The following is a 13,108-nucleotide window of genomic DNA, read 5'->3' as shown; positions in this document are numbered from 1 at the left end:
AAAACTTTGAACAGTATATTCCGTGAAGATCCAGAAGAAAATGATTTGTATCAGGCCATTGCACAGTAACCACTCTGCTGCGGCAGATCCGGGAAGTGGGGCAGGGAAGTGTCAGTTCTGAAAACCGCTTCCCCGAATGTGGGAAGGAGCTGCTGGCTTCAGCTCTTTCTCTGGAGCGGGACTCAAGTTTTGCAGACACCAGCACTGGGAAGATGCCTCAGGACTCCCAGACATTTCCTTTATTTGACAATCAGCGATTAGTTCTTATCCACCTGAACTTTCTGTAGATTTTTGAAAGTGGTGACAGGTACACAGGTAACCAATGTATAGAGCTTGTTTGGTGAATCCTCATCCTTGTTATGTTTTCTAGACAACAGCACATGGGTATGGAATGGAACACCCCTTATTCCTTTGGCCCAGATAGCGTTGTTGAGCCTGGTGTCAATGCACATATCTGTCGTTCCCCTTTCTTTTGTGGTAAGTTTCCAGATCTCTTTGAGCGCCCGAGGAGTGCATTTCTTGAAACCCACTCCATCGTTGCACTTGTGGAGATTGATGGTGTATTCTCTGGTCACTACTTTGCTGGTAGCAGAACGGCCCTTCTGTCACCCTTCCTTGGGGGAGCCATTCTGAAGGGCCCGGTTGTAAAGGAGTTACTTAGTTATTATTGAATCAAAAAGTTCAACATGGTGTGGCTCACCACTGTAGTTTTATCAAAGGTACTAAGTATTTTCTTTCTCTTTGGCTCTCTTATTAATATTTTAAAAGTGATATTATTTGAATGTCCGCATGTCATGCTGATTTTGTGAATACAAATAAATTCACCCTAATAATGCTGCCTAAATAAGATTTAATAATCACCTTAAGTTTAATAGTCATCCCTTCCCGCCCCCAAGCTCCCTCATTTAGGACAGGAAATACTCAGCTGGGTCTCCCAGGTGCTCCAGAATAATTCCACTCATGCTCTACAGCTCTGGGTTCCTAGTCAACACATTTGACTGTATATTGGCCACCAATGCCCTTTATGAGAATATGCCTTCACTGGTGGAGCCATTCCTTATTGGTGGCAAGGTTGCACAACGGTCTGTGGCAGACTGGGTGAGAGAATGGCCCTCTCCCTGGCTCTGTGTCACTAGGGCCCATAGTAATACATCTTACACTCGAAATCCCACAAAGTCATTTGTGAAAATAATTCCTCAGTTTCTGGCCCTAACTTCTTTCCTCAACATGCTCAAAAGCATTTGCAGACTCTGTGGGAGAGTAGGGAATGCAGGCATCACACCATTCCCTCCTTTCCTTTTGCCAGTTTCTCAAGGTCACGGGCACAGCATGTCCCCTTCCTTCTTCATTTAGAAATATACACTCCACGAAGTTCAACTTATACAAACGGATGGCTGGAGATGTCACTGATAACCAGGTTCTAAATCCCAGTGTGGTCTCAGGTAAACCACCTGAAACCTTATCCTTCTTTCTTATATCCCTGTCAATCAGACAGAGAATACTAATTCCAAAGGGATCTTGGCTACTTGTCTCCTTTTGTGTCCCCTTTGAAAGTGAAACAACTGCATGTGGAGAGAAGAGTCACACATTTCGGAGGCTGAAGCCATCCCCACCCTGAGTCATAGCTGCCTGGCCTCACTAGGGATCTAGACACGGGCTCCTCAGCAACATGGAGCTCTGGGGATTTCTGTTTTGCTGGGACTGATGTGTGAACATTTACAATAACAGTCAACATAAGAACAATGACACAACATAGGTAAGGATTTAATTTTATTCCTTATTTTTCAAAAAGCTTCCTTAACATGATGTGACAGTTACTACTGCCCTATTACTTTAAGTTCTGCTAAAGTATATGAGGACCCATGACATTAAGTCCATTTAAAAACTCTTGTTCTTTTCTGGGAAGAACAATAGTGCAAAGTATAATATTGAACAATAGTTTAAGGGCAGTGTAAAGCACAATACAGTGTAAATGATGATGTAAAAATGATTAACAAAAAGGCAGTGGAGAATTTCTCCTCACCTTCACATAACCCAAATCATGCATTTTTTGTTTGTTTTGAAATTGATGTTTCCACATTAGTTCTGGGGGAAGTACAGCCTCTTCTTTCTGATTCCTACTCCTAACCTCAGGGTGACATCCAGCTTAGATACTTAAGTATCTGCAGTTTTCATAAAGAAAGGATAAGTAAACTCACATTCAAGGACCAATCATGGTTATGATAAAGCTTAGTATATGTTTCCCTGAGGCATTCTAGTGGAAAGGCACTAGTCCGATTGCAATGCTTCCTCTGCTGCTCATTATCTATAAGATGTGAACCCAGCATGACAAACTTTCTGAGCCTAGTCTGTTTAAAAACTATCAATGATATTGGGGCACCTGTGTGGCTCAGTCGGTTAAGTGTCCAACTTAGGCTTAGGTCACGATCTCATGCTTCCTGAGTTAAAGCCCCGTGTCTACCTCTGTACTGACAGCTCAGAGCCTGGAGCCTGCTTCAGATTATGTGTCTCCCTGTCTTTGCCCTCCCCTGCTTGCACTCTCTCTCTCAAAAATAAGTAAACATTAAAAAAAAAAAAACCTACCAACAATATCACCAATTTTACAGGAGTTTTTAGAAGAATAAATGTGGGAATGCAAGCTAGTGCAGCCACTGGAAAACAGTATGGAGGTTCCTCAAAAAACTAAAAATAGAACTACCCTACGACCCAGCAATTGCACTACTAGGTATTTATCCAAGGGATACAGGTGTGCTGTTTCGAAGGGGCACATGCACCCCAATGTTTATAGCAGCACCATCAACAATAGCTAAAGTATGCAAAGAGCCCAAATGTCCTTCGATGGATGAATGGATAAAGAAGATGTGGTACACACACACACACACACACACACACACACACACACACGCTGCAGTATTACTCAGCAATCAAAAAGAATGAAATTTTGCAACTACGTGGATGGAACTGGAGGGTATTATGCTAAGTGAAATTGGTCAGAGAAAGACTAATATCATATGACTTCACTCATGAGGACTTTAAGAGACAAAACAGATGAACATAAGGGACAGGAAACAAAAATATAAAAACAGGGAGGGGGACAAAAACATAAGAGACTCATAAATATGGAGAACAAACAGGGTTACAGGAGGGGGTGTGGGAGGGGGGATGGGCTAAATGGGTAAGGGGCATCAAGGAATCTACTCCTGAAATCATTGTTGCACTATATGCTAACTAATTTGGATGTAAAGTAAAATAAATAAATAAATACAATTAAAAATTAAAAATAAAATAAACATTGACAACAAAGAAGAATAAATGAATAAAACTGGAAACAGTCTCAGTACAGTGTTTGGTCCATAGTATGTGCTCAGTTTATGTTAAAAGATTATGTTAACTCAAAAACGGACAAATCTTAATCCAGAGAAAATGGCTTTTAACTGTGGAATTTCTATTGGGGGGGATGTATTTTGAGGGTCTTTTTTTTTTTTTTTTACTCCATTAAATTACATTTTAAAGGTAGTTGCCAACTCTGTTTTTTTTTTTTTGTTTTTTGTTTTGTTTGTTTGTTTGGTTTGATAAAGAAAACTATACACTTGTCTTAAATTTTACCATGGTCTGAAATGAGTCTGCTTAAGCCTGGTTGTGACCTGGGCAGGGACCAAGGGACCACAAACGGGCTTTCACAGCAGTCTAAGACATGTCCTGGTGGGAACTTCTCTTCCCAGTTCTATGAAGTTCATTTCATACTAGGATACTATCTCCTCCCCTTTCCCAAGACACTAATCTTTAAAATGGTGAACAATGAACCTGACATATTTTTGACTTTCTTTAATAATCTTTTATAGAGCTGTTAAAGGGGCTTCCTAAATCCACATTTTTTTCCCAACTGCCGTGGTTCAACATTTGTGGAACCACTGTAAACGATTCAAAACTGTCCCTTATTTTCCTGGATCTACAAATCACCTATCGGATGGGGCCCACTTGATTTTATTTTCTAACTTTCAGGCTGGGCGTGGATACCTTTTAATTCTTTGCTCCACAAAGATGCTTGGGTAAAAGGTCTGAGGAACCCCTTCAAGGACTCGGATGCCCCCTCTGATTTGTGGTAAGACGTCTGGAGTAAGGTATGCACCAGGAACTGGCGCCACCGGGCCCCACCGCGGAGCAGAGGGCGGCACGAAGGCAGGGCTCAGGCCAGCGCCCTTTCGCATCCCCCCCAGGAGGGGACACCGCCCAGGCGCACCCGTCGCTAGGTCCACTGTTTGCCGCGTTCGAAAGGAGCCCTGAGCGGGACCAAGGCAAACCGGGAGGTGGGGGGTGCCCGGAAAATCTAAAGGATTGTGTTCAGTCCACAGCCAGGCAGAGCAGGGGCTCCTGGGTTGGTACCTTCTGCCCCCCACCCCCCAAGCCCTCCTGGCGCTGCTGGGCGGCGGCAGAGTCCCCTCGGCCTTGGTTTCTCCCAACCGTCGCCGGGCCTGGGCGCCCTCCGCGTCCGCCCCTCTCCGCACGTCGCGCACCCCCGGTCGCAGCCCACTAATGGTCTGGCCCGTCGGTAGCCACCACCCCCTTCGGCAGCGACAGCTGCTCCAGCTGCTCCGGGTGGAGCGCCCCAGCCCCGAGCCGTGGCTGCCTAGGGTGGCGGGCCCGCGGAGGGGAGCAGCGGACCACCAGCTCTGGCTGAGGGGTCCGGGGGCGACAGCCCGCGGGGATCCGGGACGCGGGGGAGCCGCAGACGGACCGCCTTCAGCGCGGAGGCGAGGACCGGGGCTGGGCTTTCCTCACCCGGGTGAGTACCTGCTGCTCCGATCCTCCCAGACCCCCTTTCACTGCCCCACCCCACCCCGAGGTCTCGGCCCCCCACCGGGGACGGTCACAGCTCTAGGGACACTGGCTCCCGTGGGAGCAGCCGAGCCGGGAGCTCGTACTGTTAGGTCTAATGATTCAGCAGCATTCGTGCCCCGAGAGAGATTTGGGCAGAATGGGGGAGGGCAGGGGGACGGGGTCAGTTGCTGTGCTCTCACCTCAGTTTCTAGGCTTCAGAGGTGCCACTGGGCGGGCAGGGTCGGGTGGGGTGAACCAGAAAGCTCCCTGCTGGCTTGTTCTGTATTTTGTCCTTTTCCCACAGCATGGTACGAACCTCTGTGAGTGTGCGGTGCAGTCTTCAAAGTGTGTCACATTAGTGTGTTTTTCGCACTTGCGAGTGAAGCAGGGGGCCCTTGTCAGTTTCTTTACTTCTTGCTCCATTAGATGCCTAATTCACGCCTTCGTCTACTCAGTTTTTCTTCGCCTAGCGTTTCCCCGCTAATGTATGAAATAGATGCTGTGTGCAAGTTGTCTTGTGTTCAGAGTGGGTTTGATTGGTCTTGGTATAGGAGGAAAAGATTTAAGGGAGGCAGGAAATAATACTTGCAGAGCCTGGACACTTACTTTTAGATAATATTGTTTCATTAAATCATTACAACAACCTAGAACCAAAGGTGGAAAGTGAGGAGCCTGGAAGTTAAATTAGCTCCTCAAGGTCACAGAACAGGAATTTGAATGCAAGTCTCCGTGACTCCAAATCCCATGGATCTTCACCCTAAGGAAGAGTTGTGTGTCCCAGTGTAAGTGTACCTATATATGGTCTATTAGATGTTCAACATAAAATTAATTTTCATGTGAGTAATCTCAAACAATAGCAACAACCTGTAAACTAACTGTGTATGGAATTATTGTTCTTTTAGTATGAAAGAGCATTCTTTGAATTGCATGGAAAAAAACCTATTTTCTTAGAAACCATATGCCAAAAAATAATATCTGGACAACACTGCATAGAAGAGCTAGGTCGTAGCAGGAGATGTTTAACACATATTTGGCAGTGATAAATGGTGGTTGCTCAAATGTTGGAAAAACCAATTAGGAAAGTTAAAAAAAACCGGGAAATATTTTTTTTCTTCTTAAACTTTAGAGAAAACATTTGCAATGAGAACAGGTATTTAGTTCATGGGATGTGTGACTGAACTATTTTTGTGGGGTGTGTCATCCCATGATAGGGTGACAGATAAACTCAGACTGATAATGTTATTTGATTCTTTACAGCTGTGATTTGGCATAGTAGGTGATAACTCCATTTTACAGACTAAGGAACTGAAATACAGAGAAGACTCAAGATCATATAGCTAGTGAGTGGTGGAATCTGGACAAGCATTGACTTAGCAAAATGAGTGTTGTAGCAAAATGTAGTTCTGTATAGTGGGAAACTGCATTGATTTATTTTTGCCCTGCCCTTCAGAGTGAACAGTTATAATTGACCTGTGTGCTCTTTCTGAAAAAAATAATGGACGCTGGGTTTTGCTTTGTCTATTGCTTGGCCATTTGGTTTGCTTTCACTTACGATTTATGTATTCTCTCTTAAGATATGAAACTCTTGTTGATGTCTCTGGGGGCAGGTTGCTATAGTGCAAATGCTCATTATTCTCTTAGTACTGGAATAATATTTGATGGCAGATAGGAACATAATCATCTTAGTCCATCATGTATAGAGTATTGGACTACTTACATTGGAGAATTATTAATGAGGATATTGATAGACTAAAGCCCACTGCCTAAATAAGGCCATAAAATGGAGACACAAATTTGTATTTGTTGTTCACCCAAGACTTTAAGAGAAGTAGGATCTTGTGATTAGTCTTAAATTTGATTCCTAGGAAGTCATTTCTTTTTGTTCTTTATATGGCTGTAGACTATATCCTGAATCTTGGTGAGGCATTTTGCAGTCCAATCTGTTTAATTCCCAGGAGGACAGCAGACTTGGTAAGAATAAATAAGCGAAACTACGATGCCACTGCTGTTAAAAAAAAGCAAAAGAAAGTACGTGTCCTAGTGGTGAAGGGTCAGAGGGAACCTTTTAAAACCGAGGCGACACATTTTATTTAGATAACATCACTGAGTATGAGTATAATACCAACCTGGCTTTAGCACTTCATCTTTTCTCTCTCCTCTCTCTCTTCCTGTATGTCTGAATGTTTTGTCCAATGACTATGGTCTGCAAACCATTCAAATTCTTGACTTCAAGGACCTTAAAGTCTAATTGGGGAGATATTTACTTACACAGGAGTAATTAACAAAATAATTAGAACTGGTCTAGGACCAGAAAAAGGTGGTGCTATGAATGCTATATCAACACCTTAATAAGGAGAAATCATAGAGATGGGGGTTCATAAGAGGATCAGGAAACTCTTCATGGATGGAAGTGAATTCAGTCACTCTGCAAGATGGGAAGGGTTTGGATAGGTAAAGAGAAAGCCAGACAAGGAGGTTCAGCTAAGTGCTCATAGACTATTTGGCTACCCAGTGACAAATTGTGAAGAACCTTACATATCAGGCAGGGAAATCCACTCCTCATCTGGTAATCATAGGGAACTAATGTAGGTTACTAAGCTCGCTAGGTTTCTCTTTGGCTAGTCTTGCTCACATTCTCCATATTCCTTGCTCCAAGTGCTCTTCCAGAAAATACTGTATTTCCTGGGTTCTGATATTAAAAAGATCAGTTGTCAACTCAACCCAGAAGGAGTTTTCTATTCAAGTAACATTTTTCCTCTTTCAGAGAAGCTTGCCTTTCAAAAAGCTTTCCCTTTCCATTATAGATTTATGAACAATTTGGAAGCTATAAGAATATGAAAAGGCAAAAAATCACCATGCTTGTACTAACAAAGATAAGCAGTATTAATATTTTGATGTGATTCTGATGTTTCCTCCCCCTCTTTTTTCTGTGCATAGTTTTAATCATGATATATATATTCCTTTTTAAAATATTTTCACTTTACATTTTATAACATTAATTTTCACTTAATTACAACTAGACAGCCAACTTCTAAAATATCTACATAATATTCCATTAGGTAGATGTACCATAATTTCTTAACCATTCCTCAATGTTGCTATATTATTGACAATAATAAGTAATGCTGTGATGAACATCTTTGTTCATAAGCTCTTTTCTATATTTTAGAAATTGGTTTCTTAGGATAGAGTCTCAGAAATGAAATTCTAGGTTAAAAAGTATGAATTCTTAGTTTAAATTTTTTTTTAAAAATTGAGATATAATTGACATATAACATATTAGTTTCAAGTGTACACCATAATGATTTGATATCATTTGATATTTACATATATTACGATTGATCACCACACTAAGTCTAGTTAATATCTGTCATCACCCAGTCACAGCTTCTTTTCTTGTGATGTGTAGTTTGGCTACTTTATGCAAGTTTTGAAGCTCTATTGGATTCATCATGTTCTCTTTGGACATTACAAATTAAATATAAGATATTGGCATATTATTAATTAATAACAGTTACTCCTGTCTGTGGTTCCTCAGATTATACTTTTTCAGGCAACCTCTTCTTTTGATTGGAGAAACTACTTAAATTATTGGTACTGGGCAAAATAGGTGAAGAGGATTAAGAGGTATAAGCTTCTAGTTATAAAATAAAGAAGTCATAGGGATGAGAAGAAACAACTGAATGTAGTCATAGAGAATATAGTCAATAATATTATAATAATATTGAATGGTGACAGATGATAACTACACTTATTTGGTGTAGTGGTGAGCATTGCCTAATGTATAGCGTTGTTGAATCACTGTGTTGTACACCTGAAACTAATGTAATATTGTATGTCAACTATACTTCAGTTAAAAAAAAAAAATCTTGGGTAGTGAGAAAGGCAGGCGTAGGGGGCCACTGTGGAGAGATGGCAATAGGTTGGAGAACATGTTTGGTGAGAGCCAGCCAGACGGAGGTGATAGTCAGAGAAGGGAATACATGACTTTCTGGTTTTAGCACTGTGTCTGCAGACCTCGACTCCCTCCCCTTTAGCCTCCCCTCCGGCATCTACCCCACCCTTATCTCTTTCAAACTTCACCTTCTTCTGTCCGCCTGTATCAGGTTTCCAGGTCTCCAACTTCAGTATCCTGGTAATGCGAGGCATGTGAACACACTCTTGTACTCTAATTTAGAGAATCCACATAGGTGAGGGAGGGAACTTCAGATCTCCTTCAGGTTCTTAGCAGAAGCCCTGGGTATAAGGTATAAGAGAGTGTAGTGAACATTGATGATTTCTGCCCCTTCCCCATGTACACTGCTAGAGACGGCCTTTGAGATCAGTGTCCAATGAGACACACAGAGAATATTCCCAGCATTTCCCTTTGGGATTCAGACACTTCCCTTCCCTTGTTGTAACTCTCCACCGAAGGAAATTTCCCTCAAGGAGAGAGACTAACCCCTAACCCCTAACTGCAGCAGTTGTAGGGATGGAGTGACATTACCTCCTCTGCTTTGGCCATCTCTTATTCCCCCAGTCTCTCACCTTTGCTTCCTCTGAGTCCCACCTCCACCTACTTGGAATACCGGAAGCCATTGAGGTGGGGACGTCATTAAGTTTCTCTGAGGACCAATGGAAGGGGAGTCACTGGGATGTGAATATGCTTTGAGGGCACAAGTAGGGAACCTGCACAAGTATGTAATATGTCATCAGTTTTGGGAGATCTGAAAGGAAACAATGAAAACTGAACCATCAACTTTACAAATCCAAAATAGGCACCCTCTTCCCCTTTTTAGGACCTGACAGATGATTTCTGGTGGAAGCCGGGCATTGAGGTACACAGTATTTTGGGAAGAATTTGCCCTGTGCTTAGTTGAGAACTATTATTTAAAACAATTTCCTTAAACTTTCAGAAAGTGGTAAATTTATTTCCATTCCTCTCAGGCATTATCTGTCAAAGTTGAACTGGGCATAGCCAGCCGTTTCCGTAGGGTTAACTCAAAGTTAAAAAACTTAAATTTAAATAGGCTTGCCTATTTATTCTCCACTACCCTTATTTCTGTTAATTCCCATTTGACATTTATTTGTTAACACACTCCTGCCCATAGTACACATAGTAGTTAAGAAAGCCAAGGTGTTGAGATTGTTTAGGCTCTGAGAAGGTGAGTGATAAATCTGTTTTACTCTTTTTTCCTTCACTCTGTACTTGCAAGTGACTGGTTGGCCTATGTTCCTTTGACTCCTTTGAAAGTTTAGAGTTAGGTGGTCAGGTGATCACTGGGTCTTCTCTAAGGCTGACTGAAAGCTCTGTGAGAACTCCTTCCTTTGAAATTGATGATATTCTTGTTCCGCTGGGTGTGCTGAACTGTCCACATTGTTTGGTTTTTTAAAATTGTGTTGTGGCTCCTGAGCTTCCAAACTTCCATGTTATTTTTGTTCCTCTGCTTAGCCGTGTGAAATGGAACATTATTTTTGACAAAGGATTCTTTTGAACATTTCCATCTCTTTTACTCACTACTTTGCAAAGCCTGACCTATGTCAGGTCTAATTCAGCCAGATGGAATTAGCTTATTTTTACATGAATTCTCCTTTTCCTCCATTAGTGTATTTCTGTGAAATTGACTTCTTAAAGTAAATTCAGCATTTGTAGATTTGGAAGATGGATCAGCAGTAATCCAGGCAGCAGATTCAAGATTATTTTGAGGTTTTTTTGTTGGATTAGAATTTTAGAGCTGCTTAGATATATCTCTCTTTTAAGGTGGCACTTTCTTTTATAAGAGGAGTGAACCCACTTAAAACTTATTTGTGTAAAATCTGCTTTAATTGATGTGGTCCTAGTACTAGGTTTGACTGATTTTGTGTTATGAATGGTTATATGTGTGGAGTATTGGTAGGAAAACGTGGATTTAATTTACATCATTGCATTCGATGGGAAAATTTTCATGTGTAATTTTGTCGTTATTATTTAAGCTAGTTTTTTCAAGGTACTTAATAAATAAAATCTGTAACCATGTGTGATTCTCATAGTGATTGCTAAAAAATCAGGACAATAATTTTAGCACACATCTCAGTTTATATTTAGAATCAGTCAGTCTGCAGTTACCCAACAAATATGTGCTAGCTACTCTGGAGAGGAACGATAGAAATTGGACACTTTCTATATTCAGCTTAGTTTACATGAAACCAAATGGGGGCATTTTCATTTAGCTTTTAGATTTGATCACATGCAAGATGACAATATGGTATTTAGGTACTTAGCATGTCTCAATCTAGAATATTAAATATTCTTTCCTCCATTTCAACAATATAAAAAATCAAGTGAGGAAAAAAAAAAACGGGCATAATTTGCATGCACATTCATTAAAATTGGTCTACAGCTGCCCCTTTAGATACTGATTTTGACAATAGATGCTAGCATATACTATTACATGTAAATAAAAGGATAATCTTTATTCATTTAATGGATAGTTTTAATGGTTTTACTTTTAGGGTATTTGAGGGAAAAAAATAGCTTGTCAAATTCATTGAATACTTTTTAAAATCTCTGACATCTACATTTACTCCATATCAGCATCCCCTTTGGTCAGCAAACACATTTCAACCCATTATTTTTGGTAAGTTGAAACAAGTTATTTCTGGAACTTGCTACAAAAGGATACTAGATGTCTTAAATATTAAGGAAAGCTTGATGTGCAGGCGAGGGGGATCAGTGCTTAAAATCAAATGAACTGTATGCATGTAGAAAAGCTTTTTCACTTGTCAAAACTCAGTGCCAAATGAGTATTTTGGGAAGAAAGAAAAGTTTACTGCTCCATATGTGAGGGGGCTGTCATTTCAGAATAGAAGGCATTTTGTCTTTTAAAAATTTATCTTGGGTATAGAATATGTGAGAGCTATTTTCTTCCTTAACTAAGGAATTAAAAGTTAAATGTTCTTCATTAGTTATAGTAGGGCATACTTCAATAACATGCTTGAGAGTGTGTTTGTGAATTTTGTTTTTAGTATCCATAAGGAACCAGAATAACTATAAATATGAAGTAAGGTTCCTAAAGTTAGCTTCTACTGGGAATAAAATTAAGCAAATATACTTAGCAATATCTATGAATATATATATTTACATGTCCAAATAAAATTACCTAATGGTCCAAGAGTTTTCCTGTCTTTAATATGACTGTGGTCATATTATGGTGGTATGAGAGCGATTATCATGTTTTCTAGAAGAAAAAAGTAATAACTTTTTCTTTCAGAGCAGTATAAAAATATTGTGATTTATATAATTATTTGGGTTATTTCTAACATTTTGTAAGTATTCCACAAATGCAACTTTTCCTTCCACTTAATATTTGGTATTATTTTTATATAATTTTTTATTGTGATTAAAAATTCATGACAAAATTTACCATGTTAACCATTTTTAGGCATACAGTTGGTAGTGTTAAATATATTTACGTTGTTGTGAAGCAGATCTTCAGAAATTTCTCATCTCACAAATCTGAAATTCTGAACTAATTAAATAACAATTCCCTTTCCCCCCTCTCCAAGCCCTTGGTAGCCACCCTTTTATTTTCTACTTCTATGAATTTTACTACTTTAGATACCTTAGATAAATGGAATCATAGAGTATTTGTCTTTTTGTGATTTATTTCTTTCACTTAATGTCCTAAAGCTTCACTCATTTTGTAGCATATGTGAGGATCACCCTCCTTTTTAAAGCCTAATAATATTCCATTGTATATGTAAACCACATTTTGTTTATCCATTCACCTGTGAATGGACATTTGGGTTGCTTTCACTTCTTCACTACTGAAAATAACATAGCTGTGCAAATATCTCTCTGAGACCCTGCTTTCAATTATTTTCGATACGTACCCAGAAGTGGTATTGCTGGATCACATGGTAGTTCTATTTTTAATTTTGAGGGAAACTTTCATCTGTTTTCCATAGTAGTTGCACTATTTTACATTCCCAATAGTGTGTAAGGGTTCTAATTTCTCCACACCCTCACCGACACCAGTTATTGATTGATTGATTACTTGATCCATTGTAGCCATCCCAGTAGGTATGAAGTGATATCTCACTGTGGTTTTGATTTGCATTTCTCTGGTGGTTAGTGCTGTTGACGTCTTTTCATGTGCCTGTTGTCTGTCTGTACATCATCTTTGGAGAAATGTCTATTTGGGTCCTTGGCCCATTTTTTAATGGGTTATGTGATTTTTTTTGTTTTTGAGTTGTTGGAATTCTTTACATATTCTGGATATTAACCCCTTATTGGGTATATGATTTTCTCCTACTCCATAGGTTGTCTTCA

At 40.1% G+C, this 13,108-nt stretch overlaps 1 protein-coding gene across 4 annotated transcripts in view; it reads left to right on the top strand.

Annotated features, from left to right (window-relative positions):
- The first annotated feature begins 4,534 nt into the window (after positions 1-4,534).
- Positions 4,535-13,108, top strand: part of TTLL7 (tubulin tyrosine ligase like 7) — a 144,814-nt gene continuing 136,240 nt past the window's right edge. For all 4 annotated transcript variants that reach the window (XR_006296630.1, XM_043575426.1, XM_043575423.1 and 1 more), the window contains exon 1: positions 4,535-4,783. The gene's annotated coding sequence lies outside the window, so the exon portion shown is untranslated. The remainder of the gene's footprint in view (positions 4,784-13,108) is intronic.

This window comes from Prionailurus bengalensis, chromosome C1 (assembly GCF_016509475.1).
Source record: "Prionailurus bengalensis isolate Pbe53 chromosome C1, Fcat_Pben_1.1_paternal_pri, whole genome shotgun sequence".
Taxonomy (NCBI): Eukaryota; Metazoa; Chordata; class Mammalia; order Carnivora; family Felidae; genus Prionailurus; species Prionailurus bengalensis.
Note: the sequence above shows the minus strand (reverse complement) of the source record. Positions and strands in the feature narration are given on the sequence as shown.